The 20,154-nt window shown below is 44.3% G+C and overlaps 1 long non-coding RNA gene across 1 annotated transcript; it reads right to left on the bottom strand.

Moving 5' to 3' along the window:
• Positions 1 to 268: 268 nt before the first annotated feature.
• LOC124076266 (uncharacterized) lies at positions 269 to 16,627 on the bottom strand. The gene is made up of 3 exons (XR_006846307.2): positions 16,285 to 16,627; positions 16,035 to 16,138; positions 269 to 1,562 (listed from the first exon to the last, which is right to left on the bottom strand). It is a non-coding gene; the product is annotated as an uncharacterized LOC124076266 (long non-coding RNA).
• Between the last annotated feature and the right edge of the window lie 3,527 nt (positions 16,628 to 20,154).

Here is a 20,154-nt window from a genome sequence, read left to right as displayed (position 1 = left end):
TTCTGGGGACAGGAACTTATGGAACAACAACAACAAAAATAATTTAGACTTCTTGGTAGATGGATTGTTAAAAAACAATTAGTAATATTGATCTCTAATGTATTGTGGCTATCAGGGATGACATCTAAAACCTTCCATAATATATTTCTAAGGACTGACCTGAGACACAGAGATGAGAAATTGGAGAGGAATAGAGTGGAACCCACCTTCTGTCAATCAATCAGACAACAAATATTTATTGAATATCTATGACATGAAAGGCCTCGGGATAGGTATTGTGAAGAATGGGATGTTAGTGGTCGAGAAATAACTAATTACATATATTGACTCATTTACTATTCCTGGTAGTCCTATAAGATAGAGATTATTATTGGCCTTAACCATGGTCATATCAGCACCAAAGGGTTGATCTGGGCATGTTTCCCAGGTCTCAGTCCCAAACCTGATATGCTTGGATACATTCAGGAATGTGGTCTCAGTTCTCAGAGAGTTTCATAACAGGGAGAAGATAAGATACGTACAGAGGAGCAGTGAAATCATAATACAAACTCTGTCATGAGCAGCTTTGGAGGCTTTGTGGGAAAGGATGGGCCAGAAGAAGATGGAGGAACGAGAGCAGTCCAGGCTCACGAGCAGCTGGGGCACAGGAAAAAGTGTCTATTCTGATGGTAGGGTCAGGGCCAAGTGGGACACAGTTTTCGGGGCAAATGGACCCAATATCTTTCCTCCTGTCTTCTTTCATTGTGTCCATGCCTTTTTCTCACCCATTCTGTTTATCTGAAGCTGAAGAACTTTTTTTGGATACTTGTGGTTTTGTATTTTGGTGGCAATGGGTGTGGAACCAGCACCGGAGGAGTGGGAATATGGCGTTCTTTTTGGCAGAATCCTTCTAATTCCCTGAGGTTGGATTTCGAGCACGGGATAGGAGGGGGCTGGAGTTGTTAAGCAGGGATGTGCCGAGAATCAGGGTGGTGGAGAAGGAGAGTGGGAAGATGGGTGCACTCAATCAGCACTTCCAGAGTACCAGTGACACGCCAACTTACCAGGGTGCAGTGCAGTGGGCTGAAACGAGGTTGGGATCAGGCACCTTTGGAGTGGAGGAGCAAGAAGCGCAGAGAGAGGGGCACCAGCCAGTGGGGCAGGAGGACCCGTCTGAGCCACCTTCCCCTGCCTCTGTCATGGGCAGTGTGGCGAGAGCACAAGACGGTGAGTCAGCCGAACTCTGCTCTATTCCCAGTTTTCTTCTGCGTCGATCACAACCTCTTATGTCAAATCACATCACCACATCAGCCCTGGAATTCCCGGCCAAGGGGAAGTGGTACCCTCCTGACCAAGTTCCCACCAAGAGGAGACGCTCACATGCCTGCAGACCACAGGAGAGGGACCGTTGGTGGCATCTTCTTTCTTCTGTTGCTCCCAACAGCTGCCACGGGTGGGAACTGTGTGAAGTGAGACCTGCAGGTCACATGTAGATTTGCCTCTGAGGTTCCAACTCACACACATGTCCCCAAGAAGTATATCTTAATGTTGTTAATTGTGCCTGTAACTGTAACGTGCCTTAACTGTAAGACAAATTAAAAATTACTTGAAATACATTTTAGAGTGTATAAGGCAATTTCATCCCAAATAATGCCACCTACATCCAACTATGGGAAACATTTTGGTGAATATCTTTGGAAAAGTATGTATTCCTTTTTACAATATACATTTTTAAAGTTTCTCTATGTAAAACAATGTACTCATTTATTTAGTTATAAAAATATAAGACTGGGATCCTATTATACATACTGCTCTGAAATCTGCTTTTCCCTTGCTTGATAATGTATAATGAACATTTTCCTGACACTGAAAATATTTTTAACAAGATCGTTTTGTAATATATATATTTTTAGTTGTAGATAGACACAATACCTTTATTTTATTCATTTATCTTTTAAGAAAATATTTATTTTTAGTTGTAGTTGGTTGGACACAATACCTTTATTTTATTTTTATTTTTAAGTGGTGCAGAGGATTGAACCCAGGACCTCGCATGTGCTAGGCGAGAGCTCTACTGCTGAGCCACAACTCCAGCCCCTTATTTATTTATCTTTTTATGTGGTGCTGAGGGTCAAACCCAGGGCCTCATGGGTGCTAGGCGAGCGCTCTGCCACTGAGCCACAACCTCAGCCCCTTTAATATCTACATTCTCTTTTTTATTGATTGGGTGCACCTCCCTTGGTTTCCTCTCTGCATCACCAGGGAACTACTTCCTTGGGTAGGAAAGGGTTTAAGAGATAAGAACTATTTGCATCTGGGTCCTGTCTTAAAAATGGTTTCCTATTGCAATAACAAAATACCTGAGGACAGGTAATTTATAAAGAATAGAAATCATTTTGCTCATGGTTCTGAGGTTGGCAAGTCCAAGATTTGGGTCATGGCATCTGCTTGGCACCTGATAAAGGCCTTTTGCTGTATCATGCCCTGGTGGAGGGTATCACATGGTGAGATGGAGCAAGCTTACTAGTTCCATTCTTTCTTCCTCTTCTTACAAAGCTGCCCTCATAACCTCATCTAATCAGTTTGACTTCCCAGAGGCCCCACCTCCAAATCTATTAACATATGAATTTAAGGACTCCTTCCTTCCTTCCTTCCTCCCTCGCTTCTTTCTTTCCTTCCTTGAGCTGGGGATGGAATCCAGGGCTTTGTCCACGCTAGGCAAGCACTCTAGCACTAAGCTACACCTCCAGCCAGTGTCTGTTGCTTTAGAAAGAGGTCATTGTCATACTAAGGTCACAGTACTGGAAAAAAATAAGATAATATTGTTGGTTGTTGGATCTTCTGGGCTAACTCTGTGTTTCCAGACTTTTCGGTTCCAGCATATCAACAATAAGGCTGAACGCGGAGACAGAGAAAGCAGGCGTAGACTGAGCCAGACTGCTGGGTCTGAACCCTCATTCATCACTTGCCAATACATTTGGCTTGCACAACTCACACAGCCCCTTTAAACCCCCAGGGGGACAGCGATGGGACCTTCCTGGTGGGGTGTTAAAGGTACAAATGATGGAACCTACATAATCCCTGAGCAGGTGTTTGGCATGGAGAAAGGGTGGCTCCAGGTGGTCCCTGAATGTCTGGGGCTGACCTAATAGAAGACCCAGGTTAGAGACCAGGACACACTTCTCAGAAGAGGCAGGGCTTGGAGAGGTTCTGATGACACAGCAGGGGTGGGGAGGGCTTCAAAGGATGGAGATTGGGTCGCGTGGAGGCCAGTCGGGGAAAGCCAATAGTCAGGGAGTATGAGCTTTGTGTTCTGTTGAGGAGTGAGTGGGAGTCAAAGCAGGAAACCGGAGCCTCGGAGGCTGGCTGCAGAGAAGGTGCCCAGTTTGGGAAGAAATGAGGAAATGCCAAGGGCTTTCAGCAGAGGCCCAGGGGCACAGATGGGTAGGATGGAGTAGGAGGGGGAAGATGAGCCGGACATGGGGTCACAGGAGGCTGTCATGGAAATCCAGGCTTGTAGAGCCCGGAGCATGAGGAATGGAGGTGGGAGGAAAGTAACGGGAGGCAGGAGGGTTGGGAGAAGGGGCGGAGAGAATGGGGGGTATTACCTAATCCCAAGGGGAAGGGGATGGCTTTGAGGGCCACGCAACACAAGCGCCCTTCACTTGGTTTAATATTCTACTGTCACTTTCTTGACCCTCTAAATATATTTTGAACAAGAAATCCCACAAATTTTGAGCAAAGTCTCACAAGTTACTAGTCAGTCTTGGATGGGGACCCACAAAATATTTGACCTTGGACTTGTACAGAGGAGAGAGGAAACTGAAAGTGTAGTAGGGGATTTAGGTGAATGGAAAATGAGAAGCAGAGTGGTGTTTTGGGAGAGGGCCCTATGAAATGCCAGCCGTGGGGAGATGCTTGAGAATGCCTTGGGAATTTGGTCTGAGAGCTCAGTCAAGTACTTTGAGCTATACTTAGTTGTTGGGAATTCATATCATCTCATTAACCTTTTCTTCAAACACCTTTGGATTGTTTTGTTTGGTTTTAATGAGATGCAATTACTTTTATAATTAGAAACAAAATCACTAAAATCATTTATTTGATAATAATATACATGCAGCTTTAGAAGTAGGTATAGGAAAGAAACTTTATTTACATTTTTTGCTGTACTGAGGATTGAACCCAGTGCTCTTCCGTTGAGCTACTTCCCTATCCCTTATTATTTCATTTTGAGAAAGGGTTTTATTAAGTTGCCCAGTCTGGTCTCAAATTTGAGATTCCCCCTGCTTCCTGAGTCGCTGGATTCCAGGCTTGAGCCACTGTGCCCATCTAAGAAGAATCTTTAAAATGGGTCAAGAACTGAATCTGAAGAACCACGGTTGTGGACTAAATCGTGTTTTTTCCGCACCCCAAAGGTTCACATGCTGAAGTCCTCACCCCCAGGTATCCCAGAAAGTGACTTTAATTTGGGAAAGAAAAACAAGGTTTTATGGGGTGTAATTAAGTTATAACAAGGTTATTAGGGGGTCCTAATCCAATATGTCCTTAGAAGAAGAGGAGATTGGCACACATAGTGGGACTCTGTGAGGACACTGGGACAAGAAGGCCATCTACAAGGCGATTAGAGAGACCGCAGAAGGAAACAACTGCCCCGGTGTGGATGTGGTGAGTGAACCCCCAGAGTCGTGGAAGCTTGATTGTTGAGAGCCACAGCCGAAGGGGCCCCAGCAAACTTCCAGCTGCCAGCAAACTTCCAGCTGCCAGCTGATGATTGGCTCACAGCGGCCCCAGCAAACTTCTAGCTGCCAACTGATTGGCTCCTCTGCGGTGATGCTCATTGGGCTGTTTCCTGGCCCTTTCAGACCACGGAGCTGCTCATTGGGGGACTTTTTTTTTTTTTTTTTTTTTCAAAAAGCTGCCAGCACTTGATCCCAAGTGTGATGGTGTTGTGGTGCTACCTTCAAGAGGTGGGGCCTCACGAGAGAGGCTAAGTCACTGGGGGTGCTCAGCAGGGAAAGGATTCATGTAGTTCTCCTGGGACTCTGGTCAGTTCCTGAGAGAGGGGGTTCTTAGAAAAAGCCCAAGCCTGGTCCTTGAATTTCTCTGTCTTCCTATCTTGTCATGCCTATTGTTCCTCATGTACTCTGGCCACTGTGGCGCAATCTGCCATGAGACCTTCACCAGATACAAGCAGAAAAGCCCGAGTCATGCTTTCGGACCTCCAGATCTGTGAGCTAAATTAAACTCTTTTCTTTCCTAATTACCCAGTCTTGGGTATTCCGTTATAGCAATGGAAAATAAACGAATAGACCAAACCAGCTGACACCTTGATCTTGGACTTTCCTCTTCACAACTGTCAGAAAGGAAATCGTTTAAGCCTCCAAGTCTGTGGTACCTTGTGTTACAGCAGCCCTAGCCGACTAATACAGCCACGTTCTTCCGGAGAACAGGAAGACGTAGGAAAGTCTCCTTAGACAGCCCAGAGATGGTCAGAAGAGGTCGATGAAGAAAGAGATGAAGTCAAAAAGCAGAGAGTCTCTGGAGGATGGGGGGATTGTTGCTGGTGCAGATGGGGATGAGGGAGCAGTGAGGGCTCGGCTTCCGGAAAGCTGCAGAGCTTTCCATCAGGAAGTTGCCCTGACCTTTGACAGGACCATGTCACTGGTCCAGCAGGGGAAGTCCAGGTGCTTTAGGTTAGGAGGGGAAGTGACACGAGGCTCCAGGGCCAGTGTACCCTTACCTTCAAGAAGTTTCCATATGAAGCTCAGGGACAAGATGGGGCAGAAACATAAGGGGAAAGCAGAATCAAGGGAAGGACTTTTTTAGGGCAGGGGAATCCCTGGGTAAGCACGGCTGGAGAACCCCCAAGGAGGGAGCCCAGCCAGGTTCATGGTGCCTCCTCTTTGTTTGTTAAATGAGCGAGAAGTATCAGGGGGAAGGTCACAAAGTTCAGTGGGACAGTTTGGCACTGCATCCACTGAAGGAAGCGATCGCTGTGCTGTCTCCTAATTCAGGACAGAGGGGCCCAGCCACTGGACTGCCCCTCCTTGCTGAGCTCCGCCTGGTTTCCTCTGATCTCTGTCCTTTTGCAACCCCCCTTGCTGAATTTGGAGAGATGGTTGCGGACTGTCTTCCCATCTTCCAGCACCTGTCACTCAGGGCTTACCCAGCTGCAGAGCAGAGGCCGAGTCTTTGAGGTAGGTGACAACACTTGCCTACAGACCTCTGAGGTCAGGAATCCTGGATGTTCAGAGGGGACTCTGGGCTGCTTCCTGCTCTCTTCTGCTCCTCGTCCTGGCTCCTGGGCCCAATCCCCAGGCAGTTTCCTTGTTTTCTTGGGCGATGAATGTTAAATTTCCGGGCAGTCTTAGCTCTAGGACCCTCCTTCCTCTTGGCTAATAGTTTTCAAACTTTTAATGAAATGGCTAAACCCATCTTTCAAAAACACAGAAATCCTTAAAGTATCAAATGGCTAAAGGCACATTTTATTAGTATACATTCCCATTATAAAGTCAAACTTACTATATTCACACATCATAAAGCCAAGCAACGTGAATTACAGGCTGTTTTAATAAATGGAAAAAAAACAGAAACTGGGGTTATGGGAAAAACGTTTTTATCTAGAAGCCACCAGCCTCAGGGCTCACTTTATTTCTGAAGTTTGCTTTTGTCACATTGTAAGGAGAAATTCTTAATTTGCACAGATAAAGGATTATAAATTAACTGCTTTTCTAAAAAAAAAAAAAAAATCAACTGGCCTTGCAACCTTGGGATACTCTTTAAGTAAACAGCAAATGATAGGAGGTTTATTTAGAAATCTTCAAAAAATAACTTATCTTTGCAACACACTTAACCTGCTGATATGCAGTGTATTCTATGGTTGTGAATAACATATTTTGAATCTATTATAGTACAGTATACAAAGTAATTTAGCAATTAAAAAAAAATGGAATTGGAATCAAATATTTGTGGAAACTTGAGTGGTGTTCTTATAGGATGTGGATTGAGATCCAGTATGCTGAGAATCACCTTGAGCCCCAACCTGGTCACCAACTAATATTCTCCAAAGACCTACTTTGTGACAGATTCTGTGAGGGGGAGGGGCTGAAGATGTAGAAAAAAAAAATATGGCTTGTCCTCACCCGCAAGGATTTGGCCTGGAAGATAAGTAGAATCAGAGAAAAATTCCATCAAGTGTATCATTTGCATGATGTTCTTAGAGCTCGGCAAGTAGGTAATTGGGGACACTGGGGTGGGGAAAGTGGGGTGGGGGAACGTGGGCTGGTTGTGCAGGGCTAGGATGCAGAGCAGGTCTCTCTGGGCTGGTGATACAGTAGTTCCCCACTTACATTTCAGGACACTGTGCAGATGCTTGAAGCCACAGATTGTACTGAATCCTGTATAAAACTGTTTATTTTTTTTCCCCTAGACATATATACCTATGATACAGTTTAACTTATAAGTTAGGCAACAATAACTACTAATAAAAAAGAACCATTTTAATCATAAATTGTAATAATAGTTATTTAAAACTCATCATCTGTGTGTTTCTAGAATATTCTATTTAATATTTTCAGACCCTGGTTGACGGGATGACTGAAACCATGGAAGGTAAAACTGCAGAATGTGGGAGGGGGCTACTGTACTCAGGAATTGGGGGACAAGCGTACAGAGAGAAGGAATTCCTTAGAAGGAGTGCAGAGGGCCAAGTCAAGGAAGAGTGCACAAGTCTGTATGTGCTGGTCTCAAGCTGTGAGTGATCTCTGGGTGTGGCTGGTGCAGTTGGGGAGCTTGGGAAAGTAGGCAGGGCCAGGTCATGGAGGGGCACTTCAGGACAATAAAGGGGTCCCTCAGTCCTACCTTATTAGTGATGGGCAGCCACGGAGAGACTTTAAGTGAGAACATGCTTTGTAGCACTTGTGCTTTTTAAAAAAGACTCATATGCAGGCAGGGAGATCACATAGTAGTCTATGATGAGGCTAAGGATGGTGGATGCCAAGTCGGAATGTGCCCTGAGGACAGCGAAAAGCTGAGTGATACTAGCATTGGCATGGCTTGTTGATTGTCTCTGGGGGATGAAGAAGAGGAAAAAGACAAAGAAGCCCCCTCACAAAGTTTCTGCTCAGAGGGGTCAACTATAGCATGAGAATTTGCACCCAGGTCTTTCTGCCTCTGGGGCCTTCGGTGCAATCGCACAGAGGAAGGGCCATCTAATCAGAGTTGTGGTTCTGAATCATCTGGGACACAGACCCAAAGGAAGTGTGTGAAGCCCCAGCCACACCTCATGTGAGGGAATTCGTCATTCTTCATGCCAGTTTTGCTTGTGGCTGAGAATACATGGTGGAGTAATCTGTGTGGGATGAAATTTGTCAGCTCAACCAAAATTCAGATTTCTGTGCAGAATGCAGTTGCAGAATGGAGTTGCTTTCATTTTTGCAAACCCCACAAAATATTGAAAAGGTAAACATATTTCTCTTTGGTTTTTATCATGGGACAAGAGTATATTTTCCATATAGATCCTGAATGAAATGAACCCAACTGAAAATACTGAATGTATGAACTTCAAAGCAAGGAAAAACAACCTGAGTGTGTATATCTCTCAGTGTGACTGCATTCCTGTGACTTTGTCAGAGTTTGGTAATGTTAACGTCAAATGGCAATCACAGTAGGAAAATAAAAATACTATGTAATCACATTGTTGAAATGTTGGAAGGGGAATGGGTGGGGAGTTTGTGTGGTTTTTAAAACAGGAAGTTCTACCATGAACTGTGTCATTTCTAAAGCGAGGGAAGTCCCTATAAACTATAAGAAAGCCTGCACAATAGCAATTTGATGTTTTTAACACATTTATAGTTCATCATAGTAAACACACGACTTTTTGCCAACTCCTGCAGTATTCTTTGAATGTAAAGTTACTAAATATACTCCAAGGCTGGCTGCTCTGAGTTTTTATAAGGCCAAAGAAAAACTCCTCTTTAGTTTTGTGAAAGAATTGGTTGCATGTCAGTATGATTTCAAAATTTAAAATGCAGGCTTTCAACCCTTTTTTTTTTTTTTTGGTACCAGGGATTGAACCCAGGGGTGCTTTACCACTTAGCCACATCCCCAGCCCTCTTTATGTTTTATTTTGAGACAGGGTCTCGCTAAATTGCTTAGAGCCTCCCTGAGTTGCTGAGGCTGGCTTTGAACTTGGGATCCTCCTGCCTCAGGCTCCCAAGGCACTAGGATCACAGGTGTGTGCCACCATGCCTGGCTAGGTTTTCAACTTCTAAAAAACTCATCTGAAATTGTAAGGGGGAAAGGTAACAAAGAAATGTTGCTTACCAACATTACTGGAAAGCAAGCATGGTTTGAAAAATGCCAAAAGGAATCACATGGAGAAACTCTCAAGGTCATAGGAAAAGCTCAGAGTGACTCTCTGATTTAGGGTGTTGTCTCCCTCAGCTCAGAATGAAACCGGCTCAGATTAGACTCCAGTCAAGAAGTTTGTGTCTGGAGAGACAGACAGCCTGTGTAAATGCTTGTGGCAGAGAAGGCTGCTGAGCAGGTGATGTCCCCAGGAATGGTCCCAGTGTGCTCTGGTTACAGGATCCTTGTCCCTGCTGGGGAGGGGAGAAGGCTTGAATGGCCAGTATCTTCTAGGCAGGGATCCCTACCTTAGAAGCTGCAATGAAGCCTCCCAGAGCTGAAGGACTCCCCCATTCTGTGATAAAGCAATTCTCTGGGAAGATGGAAGAAAGTGAAAATGAATCAAAATTACATCATTTAAAGAAAATGTGGTATATATACACAATGGAATATTACTCAGCAATTAAAGAGAATAAAATCATGGCATTTGCAGGTAAATGGATGGAGTTGGAGAAGATAATGCTAAGTGAAGTCAGCCAATCCCAAAAAACCAATTGCTGAATGTTTTCTCTGATAAAAGGAGGCTGATTCATAGTGGGGTTGGGAGGGAGAGCGTGGAAAGATTAGATGAACTGTAGATAGGGCAGAGGGGTGGGCAGGGGAGGTTGAGGGAAGAGGAGGTTGAGGCAAGGGGTGTAAAAAGATGGTGGAATGAGATGCACATCATTACCCTAAGTACATGTATGAAGACATGAATGGTGTGACTATACTTTGTATACAACCAGAGATATGAGAAATTGTGCTCTATAAGTGTCGTATGAATTGTAATGCATTCGCTGTCATATATAACAAATTAGAATAAAAAATTAAAAAAAATAAATTACATCATTATCACAGGGCATGGTGGCACAAAAAACAAACGGCTGGGGATGTGGCTCAGTGGTCAAGTGCCCCTGAGATTAATCCCTGGTACCAAAAAACTTAAAAATAATTACATCATTATTTTTGTTTTTGGTACCAGTGATTGAATTCAGGAGCACTTGACCACTGAGCCACATCCCCAGCCCTTTTTTTGTATTTTATTTAGAGACAGGGTCTCACTGAGTGGCTTAGCGCCTCGCTTTTTGCTAAGACAAGCTTTGAACTCATGATCCGCCAGCCTCAGCCTCTGGAGCCATTGGGATTACAGGCGTGTGCCACCCTGCCCGGCTACATCATTATCTTAACCAAATGGTCAAAAAGAGGAGATTGCCTCATATCTTGTGTTTACATGGAAAGCTAGCATTTAAAAAAATGTTTATTTGTGAAAGTTGGCATTTTGATGACGAAAATTTGCAATTGCAAATTTCCTGCTATCAAAAAAGAAGCCGTGGGTGGAAAAGGGGTGGAAATGTTGGCACAGTGTGGTGGTAAAGACTATGACCCTGGGGCAAAACTGCCTGGGCTTGAATTCTAGTTCCTCTACTTGATGGCTGTGTGAGATGGTCAATTCTCTCTGTGCCTTGGTATCTTCCTTGGAAGAATGGGCGGGGGGAAGTAATGTGAGTCTTGTGTGCCCTAAGTGAGTAAATACTTTGAAAGTCTATGGAAGAGGTCCCTTGAAGAGCCCAAGGGTCTCTGTGCAGTCCGACCAACACGTATCTCTATGTTGGTCACTGGCTGGCTGAGCTGGTGGGACCTCTCAAAAGAGTCTATCTTGGGAGCCAAGCACCCACACCACACAATTCCTCTTTGCCTTTGGCTACTGTGACCTATAGATTCCTGGCTTTCTTTCTCTACTCTTCTGATTCCGTGTTGAGCTCATTCCACCAGGATCCCTGCCCAGCTCTTCCCTTGGGGATCTCCTCTTGGGCCGCCCCATGCTCCCATCTGTCTCATCCATGTCCACGGGGCAGTACCACACAGGGGTACACAACATTCCTCCTGCAGCCCACACCTCTGCTGAGCCCAACCCGGGTTTTGTCTGCACGCTTGGCAGGTTGTCTTACCTGCCTCAGATGCACCCCAGCCCAGCAAGTGGAAAGCCTGAGCTATATTCTTGTGTCCACCTGGGGCCCTCTCTGGTTGTGATTGGCCCAGGCATCCATGAGGACCGGGATCGCACCTTCACTGTCGTCCTCTTCCCTACCCAGTTTACCCACAGACTGTTGGCTGTACTCCAGTATTTCCTAAACAAGCCTGTTCATTGCTCTCCCGCCTCACTCAGTGGCCCTTGGCCGGTTCTCTGGCCCAGCTGTGACCTTATAACTTATCTACCTGTACAATCAACATAAAATGTGGCCAGGAGAATGGTTAACAAGCACTGGCAAATTAATCAGGTCGTTTGTAGATAATAAGTACAACAAAGAAAAACGCACCAGGGTAATCAGTGAGAGAGTGACAGCCAGGGGGCTGGGGGACGGCCCTCCCTGCAGAGGAGACATTTGAGGAAGAGGATTTCAGGTCTGTCTGGAATGTGCAGATCCTGCAATGGGAACAAGCTTGAAGGGTTCAAGAGGTGGAGTGGTTACAGGCTGGAGATAAGAGGATGAGTAGGTCACAAGGAGGTGAAGGTCACAGAGGCCTGCTCCTGTGTACTTCTGGAGGCCTCAAGGGGGGTTCAAATTTAACTCAAAATGCAATGGAAAAGCATCAGTGGCTTTCAAGCAGAGGAGTGACATGTTTTGATTACTAACGTTTACAAGAAATAATGACTTTGTATCTTGATTCAAAATATGTCTACTGAGAATTTACAATGCCATGCAAGCCGCCATGATATCTGCCTTAACACAAGCTCAGAACGAGGGAGTTGGTGAATCATGGACTGAAACCTCCAAAACCCATGAGCCAAAACAACCCTTTTCTCGGGCTGGGGATGTGGCTCAGGCGATAGCGCGCTCGCCTGGCATGCGTGCAGCCCGGGTTCGATCCTCAGCACCACATACAGAGATGTTGTGTCTGCCGAGAACTAAAAAATAAAAAACATTAAAAAAAAAAAAAAACCCTTTTCTCTTTATAAGTTGATCATCTCGGGTATTTTGTTACAGTGATGGAAAGCTAATACAATGTTTGTTCACAAAATAAATGGATGATGACTCCTGAAATCTGGTTTGTTAGTCTCCATAACTAAGGATGACTTCCAAAGCCAACTGGCCAGTGATTGTGTGGCCATCCATGCAGACCCACAGACCAGAAATCCAGGGCATCTTGACTTTTCTGTTTCCTGAGTGTCATGTCACCAAATCCTGTTCATTCTAGCACCTAACCATCTCTCAAGTCTGTTCACCTGGCATTCTCAGACTGGAAATAACAAGACGAACCTCCCACACTGTGACTGAGTGGCCACTGCTTGTGTCCTCTAAATCCAGGATCAGGCTGTGCAGAACTTGACCGGCATCCACACTTGTCTGAGTCAGGAGCTCAAGTTCATTCTTCTGGAAGGTGTGGCCTGATGAGCACGGCCATGCAGCCTGGACCTTGGACTGTGACTCTTCACACATCAGCCAGTCATTGAATACTCCAGGCTTGCTATAGCTCTTTGGTGATAGGTCTGATGACAGTCCCCTTATCTCTTTAACATTGGGATGAAGTAAGTTGTATTGGACCAGAAAACATCATGCATGAGGAAGTGTGAAGTATTACTAGGACTGGGGATGGGATTCCAACAGGCAGAGGAGCTGCAGGCTCCTACTGAAGTGGAGAGACCAGCTGAGCTGGGGTGGTTTTTTTTTCTTTTCTGCTCAAGTTTTCTTGATCTTTCCCTGTTTCCTGCAGCCTCTTATGGGGTTGGGGCTGCCTCCCTCCCCAGGCGCTACAGCTGCAGCCACAAAGCTCAAGTTCCTGGAACTCAAAGCTTCATTGTGTGACCTGTCATCTATTCCCAAGGATAATATTGTCCTTTGTCTTCTGTCCACACTTATTATCCCCACCTGCAGTGACTGTCTTAGGGCACCCACATCCTGAGACCCCAGGCCCCACTTTGCTAACCCAGACAAGTGGTGGAGCGCCTCGGCGGATGGGTTTATCTGGGCAGGCAAGGATATTCCAGGACAGAGCCTTCCCCTTGGTAACCAGAGTCTGATACACATGGAACGGAGCCAGGCAGAAGACAGAGGTGGACAGCTCTGTGCACAGCTCTGTCTGCCTTTGATCTTGCCCCCCACGGTCCTCAGAGCACCCTGTTCTCTCCCCCACTCATTCTCCTGCTCTGTCCCATGTCACTTACTTTTCATTTGGATTTTCCAAAGGAATAATCTGTCGATATTCTGACTTTCCTCCGACTCCTCACGTTCTAAACCACTGAGGCATTTGAGCCCTCAGTTCCATGTTATATAGTTCATGGCTAAAGCATAGCACTTGGTGGCAGAGAGGGGTACAACTTTTGATCCGTGTTCCCAATACTTTTGGCCCTGCTAGGGTATGACAATCACCCCGTTTCACAGACGAGAAGGAGAACTAACGGAAAACCCCAGCAGGCAGCATCCCCGTGGGGGCCCAAGGAGGAGAATACTTTTTGCAGGGAAAAATTAAGCTGGTGATTTTTGTTTATGAAGAATCTTGGCTTTTTGCCCTCGTTTTGAACCCACAGCCCGTTGAAGGATAATTTGCATCCTGGGTGGGATGGAGTTCCTCCAGGTCAGTTCCTTCCAATACCATGTCACCTCTCTGCTCCTGCTTTCTTCAACTTCCCCAGGCAAGGCCTGTTCCTTGTTCAAGTGCTGTTGGGCTGTGCCCTGCTTCAATAAAATAAGTTACCTTATTACCTCTGATCCAAATTCCCTGTGGTCAGCTGCTCACATCTCCAAGATAATGCAAACAATACTAACTTCTGTTCTCAGTTGCTGATCTTTAAAAAAAAAAAAACAAAAAAACACTTTTTTTTTTCCCCCATGAAAACATGAGTCAGTTTTCACAGGTGGAGAGCTGTGGCTTTTGCATGTAAGATCTGCATCTGTCGGCAGAAGAACAAGATGACAAAGCCATCCAGACCTAAAGAGCCGATGCTGTTTCAAACAGCTTCATAATGCATTCACGCAGATTAGCAACCCTGGGCCCCAGGACACTGGAACCAATGTACAACACTCAAGCAGCTGGCTCTTTATAACAGCTTCACGCTGGAAGCTGACCAAATGTCTATCAGCCGGAGAATGGATAAATAAATTGTGGGATATTCACCCCATGGAATACCAGCCAACAGAGAGAATCAACCGTCTATAAGTACACACAACAATATAGACGAATCTCGCAGACATAACATTGCCTGGAAAAGCCAGACACAATGTACTCTGTGATTTCACTTATACAAATAGGATATTGGTTATCCCAGGAGATGGGCAGTGACTGGAAGGTAGAGTGAGGACCTTTTAGGATGCTGGTTATGTCCTGGTTAAACGGGTAGATTCAGTCTGTGAAAATTCACTCAGCTGGGCACCTGTGATGTGTGCGGTTTTTTTGTTTTGTTTTGTTTTTGGTTTGCATGTTATCTTCAATGAAATCAAAACAAAGCAAAACTCATGGATTTGGCTTTGTCCAGGTGCATTCTGACCAGGTGTGTTTTTTAGCTGTAGTCAGCCTGTAAAAATGAGCCATCCTTTCTTTCATAATAAAGTGATCCATGGGGGAAATAGTAGGCAGCTACCCAGGATTTCTTTTATCTTGTTTTAAATTTTTTTCTAAAATATTAGACTCATTTAGAAATCATGGCTTAATCACACTGTAAGTATCCTGTGAATATTTCACAACAGTAGTTTTCTTTAATTGAACGAAGGAAGGCAAAGGAACATTCTTTCTATTTGCCTTTTTGCTGGCATAAGATCTTAAGTTCCTGTGACTAAATCTTGAATTTAAAATTTTCATTTTTTCTTTTTTGGCTGGGGAAAATGAGAGGAAAAAGAGATGGTGATCATCAATAGAGTCTCCTTGCAAATAATCATAATAATACCTTATGAAACATGATATTTCTTTTTTAAAAATAGAAAAGTTATCTCTCAGACACCTCTAGGAGTAGCTTATTGGCAGTAGCTTTGAGGAAGAACAAATCCTAAGGAGACACAAAAACCTACATACCCCGCTAACTTTAACACTATTACGTTACACTTCTGAAATGCTATTTCATTATTCTTAGATAGTGTTGTAATACATTTTGGGTGACTGAACAAGAAAGTCAAACCCTTCATCTTGCGGTTTTAAAACACTCAATTTTCTGGGAAGGGTGTGGGGAGGAGGATGGAGAGAAGATGGTTAATAGGTACAAGAATGCAATTGGATAGGAGAAAATGTTTTATAGCACAGTAAGCTAACTATGGCTGACAACAATTAATTTGTACATTTTAAAATAGCTAGTGGAGAGGATTTTGAATATTCTCAATACAAAGAAATGATAAATGTTTGAGATGATGGATAAGCTAATTACCCTGATTTGATTATTGCAGGTTATATACATGTATTGAAATACACTGTACTCCATAAATATGTAAAACTACAGATCAACTAAAAATAAAAAATACCTAAGAAATAAAATGAAATATGCAGTTTTATTTAAATATAACTTTTTCGAAGACATGTGGGATGAGTCATTGCAATGGTTGATAACACAATGGAATTTGCATTTCAATTTAGCTCTAGTGTTGATGTTATTTTATTTAATTGATATGTCCTAATATCCAACCTGACTCAAAGTCACAGTAATGTTCTGCAATTCTTTAAAATACTTTCTCTTCAAAACTTACCCTTGAAGCCTGGTGCATGGCATATGCCTATAATTGTAGTTACCAGGGAGGCTGAGGCAGGAGAATCTCAAGTTTGAGGCCAGCATGGACAACTTAGTGAGACCCTGTCTTAAAATAAAATTTAAAAAGGGCTGGTGATGTAGCTCAATAGTAGAGCTTAAAGTATGCTCAAAGCCCTGGTTTCAACCCTCAGTACTACAAACAATCAGACAAACAAAAACCCACCCTTGAAGGCTGGGACACAGCTCACCTTTATAGGAGGGCAGTTTCAATGGGTCTTGCAGGAGCTGAGCTCAGTTTGCATTTCATTTGTTGCATTCAAGTCTGCAGGGTAGCAGGTCTGTTTCAACCTGCCTTTAAAATAAACTGTCTCTGGTGTGATATTAACTTTTCAGAACGTACTCCTGTCAGAGCCAACGCAGGTCTTTGCCTTTGTCGAGTTCTCCTGCCAATGTCAGGCTTTCAGAAATAGATATCTGATAAAGGTGGCTGTTCCTCATTTACTGTAAAACTTTCTGCCTCAGGGAGACTTCCAGGACTGTCACCAACCTGAAGTCTTCTTAGGCAGTGTCTCCCTTATCCAAAGTGCTTCAGACCAGAAGCCTTTTGGATTTTGGATTTTAGAATATCTGCCTCTGCATAATGAGATATAATGAGATATCCTAGAGGCAGAAGCCAAGTCTAAACACAGAATTCATTTGTTTTGTAAACACACATAGAACCTGAAGGTAATTTTACACAATATTTTCAGTGTACCTGCATTTTGACTATAACCTGTCCCAGTGAGGTGAGATGTGGAATTTTCCACTTGTGGCATTATGCTAGCCATCAAGAAGTTTCAGATTTTGGAGCTTTTCGATTTGGGGGTTAGAGATGTTCATATTAGCATCAGGCACAGAGGGAAAGAGAAGCAGGGAAAATAAATAAAAATAAAAATAAATATACCTGAACTTCATAGAGCAACAGCCTAGGCAAGGTTGGTTTTGTGCAGAGATACGGCCTGGCTCTTTTTAAATCTTTTCTAACAAGCAACACACACTTGTGCCCAAACTCCAGGAGGCCCCCCATGGCGTCCATGTCTTATTTCAAGAATTATTTCTTCAAATGGAAATGGAAATTCCTAGGCGAAACTCAATGCCTTGACAGATGCTTCCTGACAGCTTTGGAGGAAACAGCAAGTAGTATCCATGAAAGATGGTCCTATAGGTTACGCTGGCTGTATGGACGCTGGGGATGGCTTATGGGGGGCTCTGACTGTGTGTATCGGGAGCATACACAGGAGAGTCCCATGCCATACCCAGGGGGCCTGAGGTCACTCTAGTCTAAGCAACATATGGACTGGAATTGGAGAGGTCAGTAATAATGCTGGCTTTGTTGTTGTCATCGCTGTTTTTAATGCATGGCTACAACATTTGCTCTTGACATCTCAAGTGGGTAGGGGATGAGAATCTGGGATTCTCTCCCAGCCACTCTGGGCTCCCCTTGAGGAATACCCTTCACATCTCATTAGACCTGCCTGTGCCATCTGGATCCTGTCAACCTTGATCCCGAGTGTGCAGGAGGGGGTAGGTGAGCAGAGGGAGCTTTACGACGCTGCTCCTGGCAAAACAGCAGGGCTGTCTGTGTCCCAGGAGCAGAGGGCTTAGGATCTTGGCCTGGAACTGCAGCTGGCCTGCATTCAAGTCACAGTTCTGCTATTTGCTGTGTCATTTTTGGCAAGTTACTCCACCTCTCTGCACCCCGGTTTCCTTGCTCACTCAAAGGACTCGTCAAAACTTATTTTGAAGAGTGGCCGTGAGGATTAAATGGGCCAAGACATGCAAACACTTAGCCTGGGACTGGAATATAGTAAGCCTTCAGGAAATGTCAACTTAAATGAATAAATAAATACAAATTCTTCTACACTGCCCGAGTGGTCTGTGTATACTTCTTTACTCCTTCAGTGTTTTCTAATATGGAAACAAGTAATTTGTAAATCATCTGATGTTGGGAGGAGTCTTTGGTTTTAGTTTGCTTCCAACTCACCTCACTTAAAACCTTTGTTTTCTGCAGTGCTGGTGAATGGCCACTGATCCCCGCTAGGACTTATCTCAAAAGGGAGAGCTTTCCACAACCTCCCCGCCCTCCCCCCCATCCCCCCAAGCAACGCTTCTTGTTGCTCTCTGTTCTGGAAGGATTTTCCTTGCACTGAGCTGATCTCTGCCTCTCTTATAACTTCTCCAGGTAATTTCAAGTTTCCTCTTCTTGCTTCCTAACGTGATAGCTTTCTGCATCTTTGAAACATCACCGTACCACCTTTTTTGTTGTTGTTGTTTTTAATTTGTCCCATTTGAGCACTTTTTATAAGACTACCTCATGCAGTAGTTGATGCAGGTTTCATAGGTTTACCTTTTTTCTTATTGACACCTATCTGGGGAATCAACCCTCTGTTTTCTCAGTAGGTTGGATGGGGCCAGTCACCACCATCCCACTTCTCAGTCCCAAAGGTGGGCACAAGGTCCAGAGTATTCTACCACTCTGAATATGATGATTTGTCTAGGAATTGGCAGGCAACTCAAGCTGGACCACACAGGGGGTTCCCAGAGAATGTTGCTGTAATTCAAGGGAAAGAGAGAAGTTCTTTTCTCTGCAACCTATGTCTCCATAGTTGATCAATTTATGGTCATCTTTGCCACAGGTCTGGAGTTAGAGAAAGATTCATGATAACATAATCTGAAGAACAGGACATGCTCTGGGCTTCCCACTTACAGATTTTTTTTTTTTTAAAGAGAGAGTGAGAGAGATAGTGAGAGAGAATTTTTTTTTTAATATTTATTTTTTAGTTTTCGGCGGGCACAACATCTTTGTTTGTATGTGGTGCTGAGGATCGAACCCGGGCCGCACGCATGCCAGGCGAGCGCGATACCACTTGAGCCACATCCCCAGCCCCCCACTTACAGATTTGATCCACGTGCTCTCTCTTGCTTAAGCTGGCTCAAGCTGGTTTTTCTATCACCTGCAACCAAAGATATCCTGATGTATCCAGATAAGGAGTTCCCGCAACAGGACTCAAGGGACTGGCTATCTGTTCCCTCCAGGCCCAGGTGGCCCTCTTATGGATACCCAGTGCTTGGTCATTGTTAGCACATAGAAAGGCTGTTTCTCCTCAGCACACCTTGAGACTCAGAGACAGGGGAGGGAGCTGCACGTTTCCCCCAAACTACCTAAATAAAGTTGTCAGGGTCTGGGTGTCTTTTCCACCAAATAGGAAATGTGAAGCATAAGCACAATCCAGAAACTGTTTGCTTACCAGGCCAGTGTCAGGGAAACAGAAGTCAGGGGAGAGAGCTATGTTATGGAGAAAGAGGCATCAAAAGTTGCAGAGAAAGCAAGAGAATCCCACTGTGTCAGGGAGAGGTGGACCAGGAATTGTGTCTCCTTCCAACTCTGGCCCATAGCTTCCCTGCTAAACTGAAACCCACAAGATATGTTCAGAGGAGAGACCTTGTTTTCTTTCTTAAAAAAAAAAAAAAATTTTTTTTTTTAGTTGTAGATAGACCAAACACCTTTATTTATTTTTACGTGGTGCTGAGGATAGAACCCAGTGTCTCACACGTGCAAGGCGCGCGCTCTACCACTGAGCCACAACCCCAGCCCAGAGACCTTGTTTCTTAATTTTTATTTACAAAAGGATCTTTCTTCCCTAACCCCCAAATTATGGAGTGATTAGGGAAATATAGAGTTACTTTAGAGAGTGAGAGAATTTTTAGTATTTATTTTTTTAGTTCTTGGCAGTCACAACATCTTTGTTTGTACGTGGTGCTGAGGATCGAACCCGGGCCGCACGCATGCCAGGCGAGCGCGCTACCGCTTGAGCCACATCCCCAGCCCCTAGAGTTACTTTAGATTAGGAAGAGGGGAGTGAAGGGTGGGAGGGGGTATGGAGGTAGGAAGGATAGGAGAATGAATCAGACATTGTTATCCTATGTACATATATAACTCTACGGCCGGTGGGATTCTACATCATGTAAAACTGGAAGAATGAGAAATTATACTCGATTGTATATGATGTATCAAAGTACATTCTGCTGTCATGTATAACTAATTAAAACAAATAAAAAAAATCTAAAAAATTATGGAG

The sequence above is a fragment of the Marmota monax genome, unplaced genomic scaffold (assembly GCF_021218885.2).
Source record: "Marmota monax isolate L192 unplaced genomic scaffold, Marmota_monax_Labrador192_F-V1.1 WCK01_AAM20220418_F8-fsc00178, whole genome shotgun sequence".
Lineage (NCBI taxonomy): Eukaryota > Metazoa > Chordata > Mammalia > Rodentia > Sciuridae > Marmota > Marmota monax.
This window is presented reverse-complemented; position numbering and strand designations above follow the sequence as displayed.